The following is a 13,358-nucleotide window of genomic DNA, read 5'->3' on the forward strand; positions in this document are numbered from 1 at the left end:
CACCATGTGCACTGCCAGACTGTGGTACTGAAATAGGAGGACAACAAGGGATACAAACTGGGACCACCATGACGCTTGGCTCAGTGTTTGTGTTTACATGCACAAATAATTGTTGTCTGAATTCTGGAACAACTGATGATTCGTTTATATCACAAATCTTTTACACTATTAACCTTAACATGGTTGTCGATTCTGATGTGTAACTTGAACAGGTACATTTTAGCTGAATAATACACAGTTTATTACAACATTTCCCTGCTGCATTTGAAGTAATCTACTGCTAATACGAGGGAAGCTAGCAGCTGAATATTTCCATATGTTTTGCACGACTCCCTGCACACTCCCTGGGTGGGAATATATTGTTTACTGATTTATTCATATAAACAGAAACAGCTTTATCAAATGCTCAAAAACACAGCTTGACCTGACTTCCACTGTATGGCCCACAGCTGCTTTCAGTCAACACAAACTACTGGTGCACTGAGAAATGCACAATGTAGTAACTTGCAGTTAATGGAAGAAGTCCTGTTTACCTCAGTAAATGAAAATATACTACAGGAGAAAAATTATCGATTACAAGTAAATGTTTTTACTCTTTATTTTCTGTGATGTCTCTCATGGCTCAGAGCTCGGCCCACTTTCATTTGTATTGATTACAGTTATCTTAAACCCAAGGGACATGATTCAATGTTGGTGTTGGAATATATAAAAAATACTAATGATTAGAATGACTCTGTGACTGAGTAGTAGCTAGAGAGTAGCTTTCTGTGTGCAGAACGCTGCAGGGCTGTCAGGGGAGAGCTGCTTTCCAGTGATGGAAGACGAGACCTGTGTTAAGATATTTCAATGGCTTGAAGCTCTCGTGAATTTATTGGTTTTCATATCAGGGAACCATCTGGTGATTTTTTCAGGACAAGCATTTTACTGCACTAGTTTGGGCATCCAGTATTGAAACACAATATGTGAGTTTTGAAATGGGGATCAACATATTAGGAAAACTATAAGTGGAATTAAAGTATGTAGGTACCAAGCAAAAACAAATGTTTTGTACAAAATTAGAATAGCTTACTTCAACATAAGTTATGGTTCCAGATAATAATCTTTGGCCAAATCCATCAAATGTATTCTGCAGCCTATAAATCTGAGAGATAAATTGATAATTCTTCTGATCCACAATGGGACGTCTTGCCTAAGCTCTCAAATAAAGTTGAGAAAAAGTACAATATCCCTGAATGCAGTCGAGCAGAACTAGGACATAATAGAAAATGTAAAGGTACATCAATACTCTCCTCCAGCAAATTAATTGGTCACGATCTAACACTAGTTGATTGGCACCCAACACTTGTGACATTATTCACACATCTACTTCATGTTCAGCATGTTTAGCTGCATCTAGCCAGGTGACTGATGCAAAAGGTTGGAAATAATGGAATTCAAGTGCGTGAGGCAAACAAGTTCATGTTGACATTCTAATGTGAAATGTATTTTGTACTACTCATGTATAATTCACAAAGATTTCTTGTATGCATGTTGTTGTAATCGTGAAAGCATTTATATTTAGCTGACTACATCACAAAACCCATACAGCCGTATGAACTCTGCCTCAGAAAAAGCCCAAACAGATGATTTTATGCATGTTTTTTTTTTTTTACTAAAGTAGCAGCACCATGACATTACATTCACCCTGGTGCCATCCATCAATAATGTCAGGCATTACTGGACCAATTTATTAAAAGGATCTGTATTCAAAATTCTGTGCAAAGAATGGTAAGAAAAATGCCACTTCCATTGAGCACAGTGATACATCATACAAGCCGTCTAAATAAAGTACTCATTTGGAGACGAGACACTGCACAAAACCCTTGATGTTTACAGCACAGCACTTTGAGAGACTACTCATTAATACAGCTTCTTCAATTCTCCTTCTTCAGTGTGAATCTGCTTAAAAGCCTCTTCTTAGACTCCTGATGATCACAGATTTATCACAAGAGAGATTTTTTTACAGAAGCAAGATCTCTATAACAGGATGTACAGAATAGGAAATCAGTGGCAGCAGGATTCCCATGGGGCTTTGCGACAAAAGTGGGATAGGTCGCTGTCAAGGGACGGCTGGCACTTGATATTTCCGTCTGCACCGTGAGAGTTGAAACTAAACAGACTGCGTCCCACGACTTAGAGGAGTTCTCAACTCAAATAAACAAAGCATTCATTTACATGTATTAATACTAAGTGAAAGTGTCGGTTTCTTAACAAGGCTACCAGTGTGCGCTATGTGTTTATCACAAAGATGATGATACAGAAGTTCATTGTTAGGAGGTTACTTCTTGATCTTGCCACATGCCTTTTAAATGTATATTTATGAGGACCCCTGGAACTTGAAAGCATGCCAACTCGAGCCCCAAGCACGTAATTCCCCCTTAATTAATGTATTTATTCAACAGCATGTTCAAGCTTTGGTGTGCCCTCTCTTTTCAAACTGCCCTTTTTGAAGATGTTGTTATGCACTTAATAGCTAAGATGCACATTGTTTTTTTTTCTTTTTTCCTTTTTCCAAAGATAACAACGGTGCCTATTTCCATTTTGCAAGGACAGGAAAGAACATGTGATTTTAGATATGCATAAATAGAGACTTAAATTAAGTGCCAGAAATAAATATGTGCAAAAAAAGGGAAAAAGAAACGGCCTTCTGCTGGGAATCCGAAATGGAGCGTGAAGCTTATGAAACAGCAATGCCACAGGCCCATACAATTATCTTTCAATTCCCATGGCAAAGCAGTGTTATTGTTCCAACAATTTTTTCTGTTGAAAAATTTCTGTGAAATTGTTAGCAATTTACTAGAGGATCTTTTGCATCAGGGTCAGGCTTGTATTGTTTATCGCAATGACTCTGGCGGGGTAGAAGGAGCCTCCAGTCGGCATGCCGAAATATTGAGAATGAGACAGTTCACCTGTTTGACATTAAGGATACAGGAACTTGTTTTACTGTGTCCAGTTTTTCAGATAACATGAGGAGAATGATGCACTATGAAATTGCAATTGTTTTACCATTTATATGCAGTTTTGTTAAGTCAGTAGTTTCCAAACTTTAGTTTTCAGTCTCATAGCCCTATACAACATGACCTCAAGAAGACACCAGTCATGGTTAAAGTCCATGTTGTTTACCATTTCCTTTATACTGGATCCAATTGAACTCTATAGATCAAACTCAATATTGGTTCAACATGTTGTCAAAGAGATGAACTCTCAGTTTAAGGCAGTACATTTTATTTGTGTTAGAGTGTAACTGGACTTTTAAAATGAAACATGTTAGTTATACTGAAATCGTACTTTTTAGGTGTATTTGTTGTGAAGTCATGATCATTTTGTACCCTCTTGGACTTTAACCTCAAGTTGTGTGTTGACGAAGTGAAGCCCATCACGCTTAATTATCAGTACAGACAACTTAAAGGAGACAACACTTTGTCTGAAAGCCCAGGTCCTTAACTCATGAGTACCATTTGCTTTTGAATATCTTATTCACTTCTGGATCTTAAGCATGCAGTCCTAACAGAACAGATGACACACGATAACCTTTCCATTCTGTTTGGCGAGGAACTGAGGAACTCAGTTTTATTTCTAACTTCCTACTATCTATAGTGTATGATACACATTATTGGAAAATAACAAAGAAAGGCTTGTTAGAAACCAACAAGGACATTGCACCTTTGACTGACACAGAATGCTGTATATATGCACATAATTATATCCTGTACTTTCTATTTGCCGCCTTATATGCACCCAGCTGAAGCATAATGGTAGCATCTACTGTGGTTGCTAGGTGATCTGTCTTCTGGGAGTCTTCTTTACATTTTAAATGTAGAACATATCCTATAATTTCAACTAAAATACCAAAGAAGATGTTACCAGCTTTGTGATGCATCTGTCACTGTTCTGCATGATCAGTGTACTATCTCAATCTTTCATATGGTCTTTCTGTGAAACATTTAAAGGTTTTCTCTGCAGATTAACATATACAGTATGTGACGTGGCTCAGGCGGCCAGTTTCCACATCTGACGTGCTCTGCTCTGATTTCCAGCTTGTAATATCTCGTCCTTCTCCTCACAATGCTCCAGGGATCGCTTCTTGGTATCTGCGGGGGCGTTGTCTGTTGAAGATGGAGATTGCCCCTGGTGACTGAGTAGGAAGAGAGCCCATTACAGCGTGACCCCAAAGGGTCATTTAGAGGGGGCAATCAATCTCCAGATGAATATGTCTGCTTCCTCTCAAGGAGGGGAGCAAAGGATGTTGTCAAAGTGGGAAGACAAAACCAGGATATATGGGAATGTGAAAAAAATCCATCTTATCAAGTCATTCGAATGCCTCTTGGTCTCTTGTTCTAAAAAGAAGCATATTTTCAACTGATTTTAAATGCACAATTGATGAATGACTATAGTCAAACAGCAGCCATTTTCCTGACATCGCCATGAGAGTTGGAGGCTCAAGTAGGGTTTTCATGTTGCACTACTATGGTCCTGGTTGGAATTAGCATAATTCAAGGTATGTGACAAATCATTACCACTTCACTGTTTGATCAGCAGCCTAAAAAACAAGTAACATTGAAAATCCAGAGGACAATCTGGTAATATTTCAAGAGAAAACAGCAATGATAATTCATTATAGCTACAGACAGACAAGCTAACTTATTCAGCCACGTAATAGCTACTGTAAGCTATGACAAGGCTAAAAACCAACATAACAATTTGGTTGTGTTAAATTATAGAATAGAAAGAGGCCTTAATTCCTTTCTAAGATAATGTAAACTAAAAGGTAAATGATTGCACACATGTAGTCTGACTGTCGCTAAAAGCTTGCCAAATGTTTGTGGTTGACTTGTGAAATATGGGGCCTCTTCCCTCCAAATTTTCACAATTCATCGTCTTCTCAACTGCTGGAAACTACAAAATGATGCCGATTTCCTACATATTTATCACTTACAACCTGGCAGTAGCACATTACATTGAGCTTCCTACCGAGTGTAACATCAGAGAAAACATGGCCGTCATTTGAATGTTGTTGAATTGGCAGTGGTATATGGTGTATAAAGCACTTAAAGAAAAGTGTAACGAAACAAAAGCCTTCAGGAGGAGCTACTGTATCCTCTGAGCTTTGCAGTCATGGCTGCTGTGAAAAATGGGATGCTTTTTAGACAATACAGCCCCTGGATAATCCCCTGTAAGCTGTGATCGCCTGTGCCAAATTTCATGATAATCCATCCAATAGCTGCTGAGATAATTCACTCTGGACCAACATGTCGACGGCAACTGACCGACCAATACTGCCTTCCCCTGAGTGACACCTTTGCTGTGGCTAAAAAACTTTCCCATGATCCCTGAGACAATGAAAAAGTGCTTGCTGATAGCTGACACAATTGCCTCTTGGTGTGCAGGTGTGTGTGTGTGTGTGTGTGTGTGTGTGTGTGTGTGTGTGTGCATCGCTAACTGTAAGCAGGGTTCTCCCTCGGTGTGAGCGAGATTGATTAGCGATGAGGTCATAATTGCTGACTGAATCAGGTCCATAGTTAATCAATCTCTGGCTGAAGGATGAATGCGTTGGGTGAAAAAGGACAATACTTCATGAGGTGATGCACGGTTGATAAAGGACATATTCATTCATCACGGGTGGGTTTACTTGATGGATATGCGGGCATCAATGGTGGGCTGATCCATCCATCAGGAGAGAGGTGAGGTCAGCTTTGAAGATCAAAGTCAAGCACCAAACTAGACCATACGGGAGATCTACAGAGGTACAGTATGGACGTAATAGGCCTTCAAAGGGAACTAAGGATATAATTACCTGCTTCACTCCACCTTGAAGTATCCATTTTGTCTCATAATCTTTAGGTTAACTAGACGTGGGAATAGATTAGGCTCTGCTTTCTTGTGCCGGGCCAGTTAACTTATCGGGTCTCCATAGAATCCGACACAGATCATATTATTTTAATTAACCCTGTGGAAACCTTTGGAAATTCAGGAGAGTGAGAATCCTCACTCAGTTGAAACACATGATCACACGTTTTTTTCACATTCAAAAGAACACAGTTATGATTTTAATTTGACGCTAATGACTCTGTATTTAGAGCTTTGAAATCAGAGGGGGTCAAGTCTTTCTGGGAAAATAGGGATGTCAGCATTTATGGCAAAGCGATTTAAGGAGCAATGTGTAAGACGTCTGCAGAATCAAATCATAAAATGACCTTACAATATCACCAGACATTAAGGAAACATGTTATGTTGAAGTGCTGGCTTTTCTGACAACATCGCAGCAGCCAGTTTGTCTTATTTTTAAGTTTTAATTCCGGGTTTAGAATGATTTCCCTCGGTTTGCCGGATTTGAGACCAGTAATCACAACAAACCAATGAAATGAGTTGTTGCAGCTGGCAAGTGAACTGGTTCAGATATAACTGATTCTACCTAAAAAGCCTTCACTTTTTTTTATATGAGCTCCACGACCAGAGATGTGTTAAAACCAGGATAAATATTGAGGATGCTTTTAAAAACAATAGAGATGTTAGAATGCAGAGAGGTTTCATGAATGATGCCGAGCTGGTTAAACACTGAAGCTTCAGTGTCCGTGACATGTCAACCTGCCTGCAAAAATGATATGCATCTTCTAACATCAGTTTTTACCGTTCCCATGAAAAATGTTAATTTGCTTTTCAATCTGCAGCAAGTACCTTTTTTTGTCTTTTTGGGGTTAAGTTAACGTCAGAAGTTATGTGTTTTCTTACAAAATAAAAGCACCTTTTTATCCAAACAGGGGGTAAAGTAATCTTAGTTTAAGGAAGTAGAAATACAAAGTAAAAGCATGATCCCATACTATCAAAACCCTATCAAAGAAATGATAATCTTTTTTTTTGTCTACAAACTATTCCTCTGAATTTTCTCCCAGAGTCTGACAATAAAACAGATCCTTCACTGGATTAAGAAAGGCCTTCAAAATGAAACAGGTGTGTCCAAGACGCCCACACATAAAAAAAATAATAATAATACAAGCAGCTAATAGAAGGATGTTTATTTGGCTCTTTCCAAATATATATATGGAAATTATTGCCCTGGCCCGGTCACTCCTCCCTCCTACAGACTCACACTGCTCCTAAGAAAACAGGGTCCAGCTGTGTAGGTCCTGTTGTGGGGGGTTTTGTGATGTGATTTTAAGTAAGCAAAAAACGTATTTCTCTATTTAAACTGAGGCCAGGATCTCTCTCACAACTTTATTGGCTTCCAGAAAGAGATGGAGACGTTTATCCAATGAAGCCATTCTCAATTTACAGCGGAATCCAGACTGATACCAGAAAAACGAACTTCAAGTATGAACCAATAAGGACTTTTTTCTGCTTTTTGATACACTGGGAAGGGTTCAAAACTGACATCCACGCAGAGGCCCTTTGGGAAAATATAGATTGGTTTCCAGGGCAAATAAAGTCTAGAGGGTTAAGTAGATTTCAACCTAGATGTTGTAGCCAAAATTTGTGTTAGTTGTTGTTATATTGTCTATAAGACATTTTTAATACTGTTTGATTTTGTATTAGAAGTTTAATTCCAAACACTAAACTGAAGGTAGAGTCCCATATGGTGTGCACAAAGCCAAGGCTCCAGGTGATTGGGTTCAGATGTGTGAATTAAAGACACATGTCTTATAACTGTTTCTGGGTGCAGTGTGTTTGGTATTAGCTAATCCATGTTTTGTTGTTTGACTGTATTTGAGCTATGGAGCATCCTTTGTGTTGGAATTCATCCATTGTGTCCTAATGGAAAAAACACATTGGATATGTGTGTTTCTTTGCCAAGATCATGCATCTGAAACTAGTTTCCACCAAGCGGTCCAGTTTGGTTCAGTAGTTTGGTACAGTTCGGTACGGTAAACCCTGATTTTGCTTGCGTTTCCACAGCCAACAGTACCGTTATTTGGTAAGCGGAGTGTAAGCCAGATGGAGAGAGCGGTGAAGCTACAAAATAGTGTGATATCATAGCAGCCCAAAACAGTGTAGCCAGCTATCAATTAAGTTCATCGAAGAAGAAAAACGGGACACAGTAAAAAAAAGGGACCCTTTTGGGTCGGATCGATACCCTTGGCACCCCAACAGAAGGGTACAAAAAAGTAGGACGGTACAAATCCGCTATTATGGTACCATTCCCAACTTTTGACGGTGGAAACGCCAATAAATGGGTACCGTACCGAATTGAACTGAACCGGACCACTTAGTGGAAACAGGGCTCCAGTGACTTATTCAATACAATATTAGGTTGGTGCATTGTGTAGTGATATGATGGAGATAACAATTTGAAATCTGTACATTTTAGTAGCCCTCTTTTGCCCCGTGAGCTCTGGCTCTGGGAGACACCTGGCTTTCACGTGTGCTAAATTCCCTTTCATTTTAATGTCGTTTCTGACATTCCACTTCCCTCCGGTTTCACAATGGAATACACTGAACCTCGAGAATTATGAATCTCTGAGCAGCCCTTTGATGTCAGCTCCTTTTGAACCAAATTCAATAACCATAATAGAGATGAAGGGAACAGAAGCAATTTTTCACTCTGCTTCTTGTTATCCAAAGCACCGCACTGCCTACCTCGCCGTACACCGCCCCGCTCCCCCGCAGAGACTCGTAGAAATGCCCAAAAGCAAATATTATTTCTTGCAGATGGCGAGCTATTTCCACAGCCACCATAACGGCAGAAAGCTCAGGAGGTATACATTAGACTGACGTCACCATATAAAGTGCCCTATTTTTATTCTGCTCTCTAATGCTTAACCAACCTGCCATCAGCCTTTCACAGCTGCTGATACCTCCCTCTTCTTTGTTTTCTTTAATAGAGATTCGACACCACATATGCAGTTACCATTCACATTGCAGTCTCTGATTACATTAGAGGATCCCTTTAGGTACATTTGGAGTATCTCGCTGAATGAATCCTCTTCCAGACCGCACTGTTCTTATAGGAATCTGCGCCTGAAGCCATTCTCTCTCTCTCTCGTCAGGGAGTTCTACTTTGATGTCGCAGCAGTTTTTTCAATTACACCAAAGTCACATGAGATCATTTAATGGCACAATTATTAACAAAATGATCCTTAATGTACCCACGCTTTCGTTGTAATGAATGAATTCAGTGGAACCCGAGTGCTTAACCTGAGATTGAGAACAGATACGGATCCCTGCTCTCCCTCTTGCCCGTATAATCAAATTACTTCATAACCTGAGAATAAAATTAATTAAAGTCATATGCAGCTGAATATCCGGGTTTAATAAAAGTTAATGGAAACTTTTCTGTTCATCACCGCGGGCGATGCAAGGTGTCGTTCCCCCTCTAGTAAAGTGGGTGCAGCTCGGGGAAAATGGCGACGAGGTGAGTTTTGTCAATCTGCTCGACAGAAATGCAGACGTTTTCTGGAATTTTTTCATCACGGGAAATATGTATGGAGTTGAGCCTCCATCTTTTTCACAGCAGCCTGAAGTAAAAAGAGTAATATTGAATCATATAATGGATTATTCGTTCTGTCTTATCATTACTAGAATCCCATTTAAGCATTGAGAGAATGAGAAATGTGATCAAATATGAACAAAACAATATTAAATATTACAATAAATAAAAATGCAAATACATTATAACCCCGTCTAAACCATCCAATTTGTGCCATTTCATCTCATTTCCCAGTAATCTGCAGCCAGTTGTTTTTTTTTCATATCTGTATTTATAACGGGGCACAAACACATTACAGACTGTTCACTCATTATAATGCATGTGATTGAATGTCTCTGCATTACTCCCCATCTAATCCCAACCACTCACTGAAAACAATGTGCATCACAACTAGCATTGTGATCACTTCCTCTTGATCATTTCACTTCATATTCATCTATATGCTCCCACTGTCCGGACTCTCATATGAAATGTTCCTCAGTGACTAGAGAAGGCGTATTGACATGACATACTTTCATAACTCTATCACATTGGAATCATAGAAACATAGACGCCTTCAAAAAGATGTCCATACAACTTTCACTTTTGAGTTGAACATTTTATGAGCATTGGCCAGGTGATCATTGGGATCATTTTTCAGTTTGACAGCTTCAACTATTATGTCCCCTGACCCTCCTGATGACAGCATGAAGCCCAATTTATGAATTCTTTATACAGCATACTGATGGAAAAATGATTTTGGAGAACATTTCTGTGATCCTTCCAATACTCACATGAACAACTTATCAAAACAAAAAGAGAACACTTTGTTTTGTGTCATGTTGATATTAAAGCTGGTTGGAAGTTTCCTCTAAGATGTCTAGACTTGATTGTAACCACATGTCAATGTCTAAATCCTCAACAATGCTCATTGGGCTGCTTTTATTCAGTAACTATGTAGTCCATCCGCAATTTGCAGAGGTAACAGTTTTATTGTGTCACCTGTCTGAGCTCCTCCACCAGCACGCTCTGAATATCGTGCAATCTCAGGTCTCCATTGCCGCTCCCACTCAAAAACTCTGGAACTCAATCCCAAAAAAACATCAGACACTCCCCCCTCACTCACTTCCTTCAAGAAATCCCTAAAAACTCACCTCTTAAACATTGCCTAACCCACCGCCCCACAATCTCGACTCTCATCCTCCTTCTTTTACATTATTTCTAAGTTTTTTCGTTTTTGAGTGTCACTCTTGTATAGTTGAAAGCACTATAAAAGTCGAATTAATTATTTTTATTATAATCAATGAAAAAATAGACTTTGTATTCTGCTGTTTTATTTTGGAAAAATAAATATGGGAGTCTAAACCCTGAGGTAACCACTATATTCCTTTTTAGTTGTTGTTGTTAAGAAAGCCAGAGAGTTTGAGATTTCTGGCCCTGGATGGTTTGCTGACAACATTAAGGGTCTTAGAAATGATTATGTTAAGTTCTCCCCATTAATCCCAGTCATTTCCATCTCGTCTTACAATCGCTTACAATTGTTTTTATTGACTTGGCGTCATGACAATGAGAATAAAGACGCCAAACTGAAATATGAGGGTTTAATGGTTATTACTCCAAGTGTGACCAAGACTATCCGTTCCAGCTTCCTGTTTTCATTATTTTTTTTCCCCTGAAGGAAGGCAAAAAATATTTTAAAATTTACAAAATGACCTGCCCTCCCAACTCCAACCCCCTTGTACTTTGTGCTCATCTTTGTGGGGAGGTCATAGTCTGCATTTACCCTTGCAGAGTTGTTTGGTATTCTGCACATGCCACGGTAATGAATATATTGATTTACATTTTAGGCCATGGCCAGAAGTCACGGATGGTGATGACAATGTTTCTGCAGGCAATAAGGCGAGCGGATTAAAAATGGATCCCAAAGAGTGAGGATGAGCATGAGAGGAGGGAAATAAAAACACAGCAGTGAGTTACAGTGTAATTATGTCCTGGTCTTATTAAAAAAAGGACGTTACATGAGAACACATCTGTACCATACGTTATATTTTATTTTAATTTAATCGTTCAAAGCCAAAATTGAAATTGTTATTTTTTCATCAAATAAAATTATTCATATGCATGCTTATCCCTCAAAAGAGCCTCTCATGAAACCTCTTGTTGTCACCCATAGGCCATAATTACCCATGAGCCTCAGTGTCACCAGAGCTCTCCAAGGTCACAGTATTAATGGTATGTAAATTGTGTTTTAGGGTGGAATCCCAACCTTTAACATTGTGGTTGAAAATGCGGGCTGGATCCATTCTGGACACTGCATGCATCCCTATAGGTCTTCTTAAATAATGTAGATATATTGAAAGCCGTTTTTAATGTAATGTATGAATGAATTGGACAAAAGGCTCAGATGGGCTTCTTTGATGCTGACTGAAAATGACAAAGTTTAGGACCCCCCCCTCAATCAGTTTGCACTCTCCTCAGACTGCAGAGCCTAGCTAAAATGAACACTCATGTCTCATGCACTCTTATTTCCCCGCCATTATTTTTAATATATACGATACTCAAGATTGCAGCCCTTTGATTGCGGATGCCTGATTAAATTAATGTTCATCTGAACTGCTGTAAGGAGAACAAAAGACACAAATAGAAAAATCCAGACCTCAAGCTACATCTGTTTCCGTGATCCTTTTTAAATTGATCGAAAATACAGATCTTAATTGTTTGAGCCTTCAATATTTGGGGAGAACAAAACCGAGACTTATGTCTTCAAATGCAATAAAGGCTGGGGGATTTTATTTTTTCTTCACATCATCCTGTTTAGATGCGTCTATGATGACAATCCTACCTAGAGCCTTTTTTTCAGGCCACAAGGCACCATGTGCGCGTACCATTATGTCGCAGATCAAAATTTGATGAAAAAAAAGAAAAAAAACGACATATGCACTGGTAGACTCATTTCTGATGCCAACATTGAAAGGGTTAAAATTCAGTGTCACCTGATATGTTACATGTTGCCATGTGTTCTTTACAGTTCCATCATAAAAAAATGGGTTAGCCGGGGTCTTTTATGCTTTTGGGATTTCCATCTTTGGTACCCTGTTTCATGCACGGCTCTGAGATGTGATTAGGTTTTTCAAAGCGGCCCTGAGTACACGTTACAAAGTCTATATTTAATGTTCAAGGAAAAGCATCATAAATCTCCGAAGCACTCATCAGTTTTTCTCCCGTGGCAGTCTAAATCACTCAGAGGAGGGAAAAAAGCTGACACTCGCTCTCTGTGGCCGGGCGCAGAATGGAAGCTATCTGGCTTAAGATTCTTCTGACTTTTTGGCTCATTTATCAAGCGGGAGAGTTCTGCTGCGACTCCGAGACTGTGGGCAAGGCAGATACCCAACTGTTCTTGGACTCTGTACAATGTGTGCATTTTCCTCAGAAGCTTTGTGTTGGGTGCGATTCGAAGGCTGCACTATTTTCAGGTGTATCCAGGTGACAGAGACAGGCACAGATTTTCTAGAACACATGAAACAGTCAGTAGTCTGAAGAGTTTCCTTGGAACTTCAAGAACATTTAGAGAGAAAATAAAAGAGTTGGATTCATACCGAAGAGTATTGCAGTCACACGACCAAATAATATTTGCCCTGTTTTTTTTATTAATTATGTGCTACTAGGTATTTGTGTTTCTCCTGCAGAACATCAGCGCCTTAGTTGCACTCCGTGGGGATCCAGTGTTTTCAGCAATTGCCTTATTGTCTCTTGATCAAGCAAGCTAAGTCTTTTATCTGCACAGCCGATCCTGACAGATGTGAGTGGGGTTTGAGTCTAAACTGCAAAGATCTGAGTTGCCTGTGCAAAGTCGACAACCTCATAACAATACCATCTATGATACCTAAAGACACAAATATCTTCCCATGTGTGGAACCCA

This window comes from Labrus mixtus, chromosome 19, assembly GCF_963584025.1.
Source record: "Labrus mixtus chromosome 19, fLabMix1.1, whole genome shotgun sequence".
NCBI lineage: Eukaryota > Metazoa > Chordata > Actinopteri > Labriformes > Labridae > Labrus > Labrus mixtus.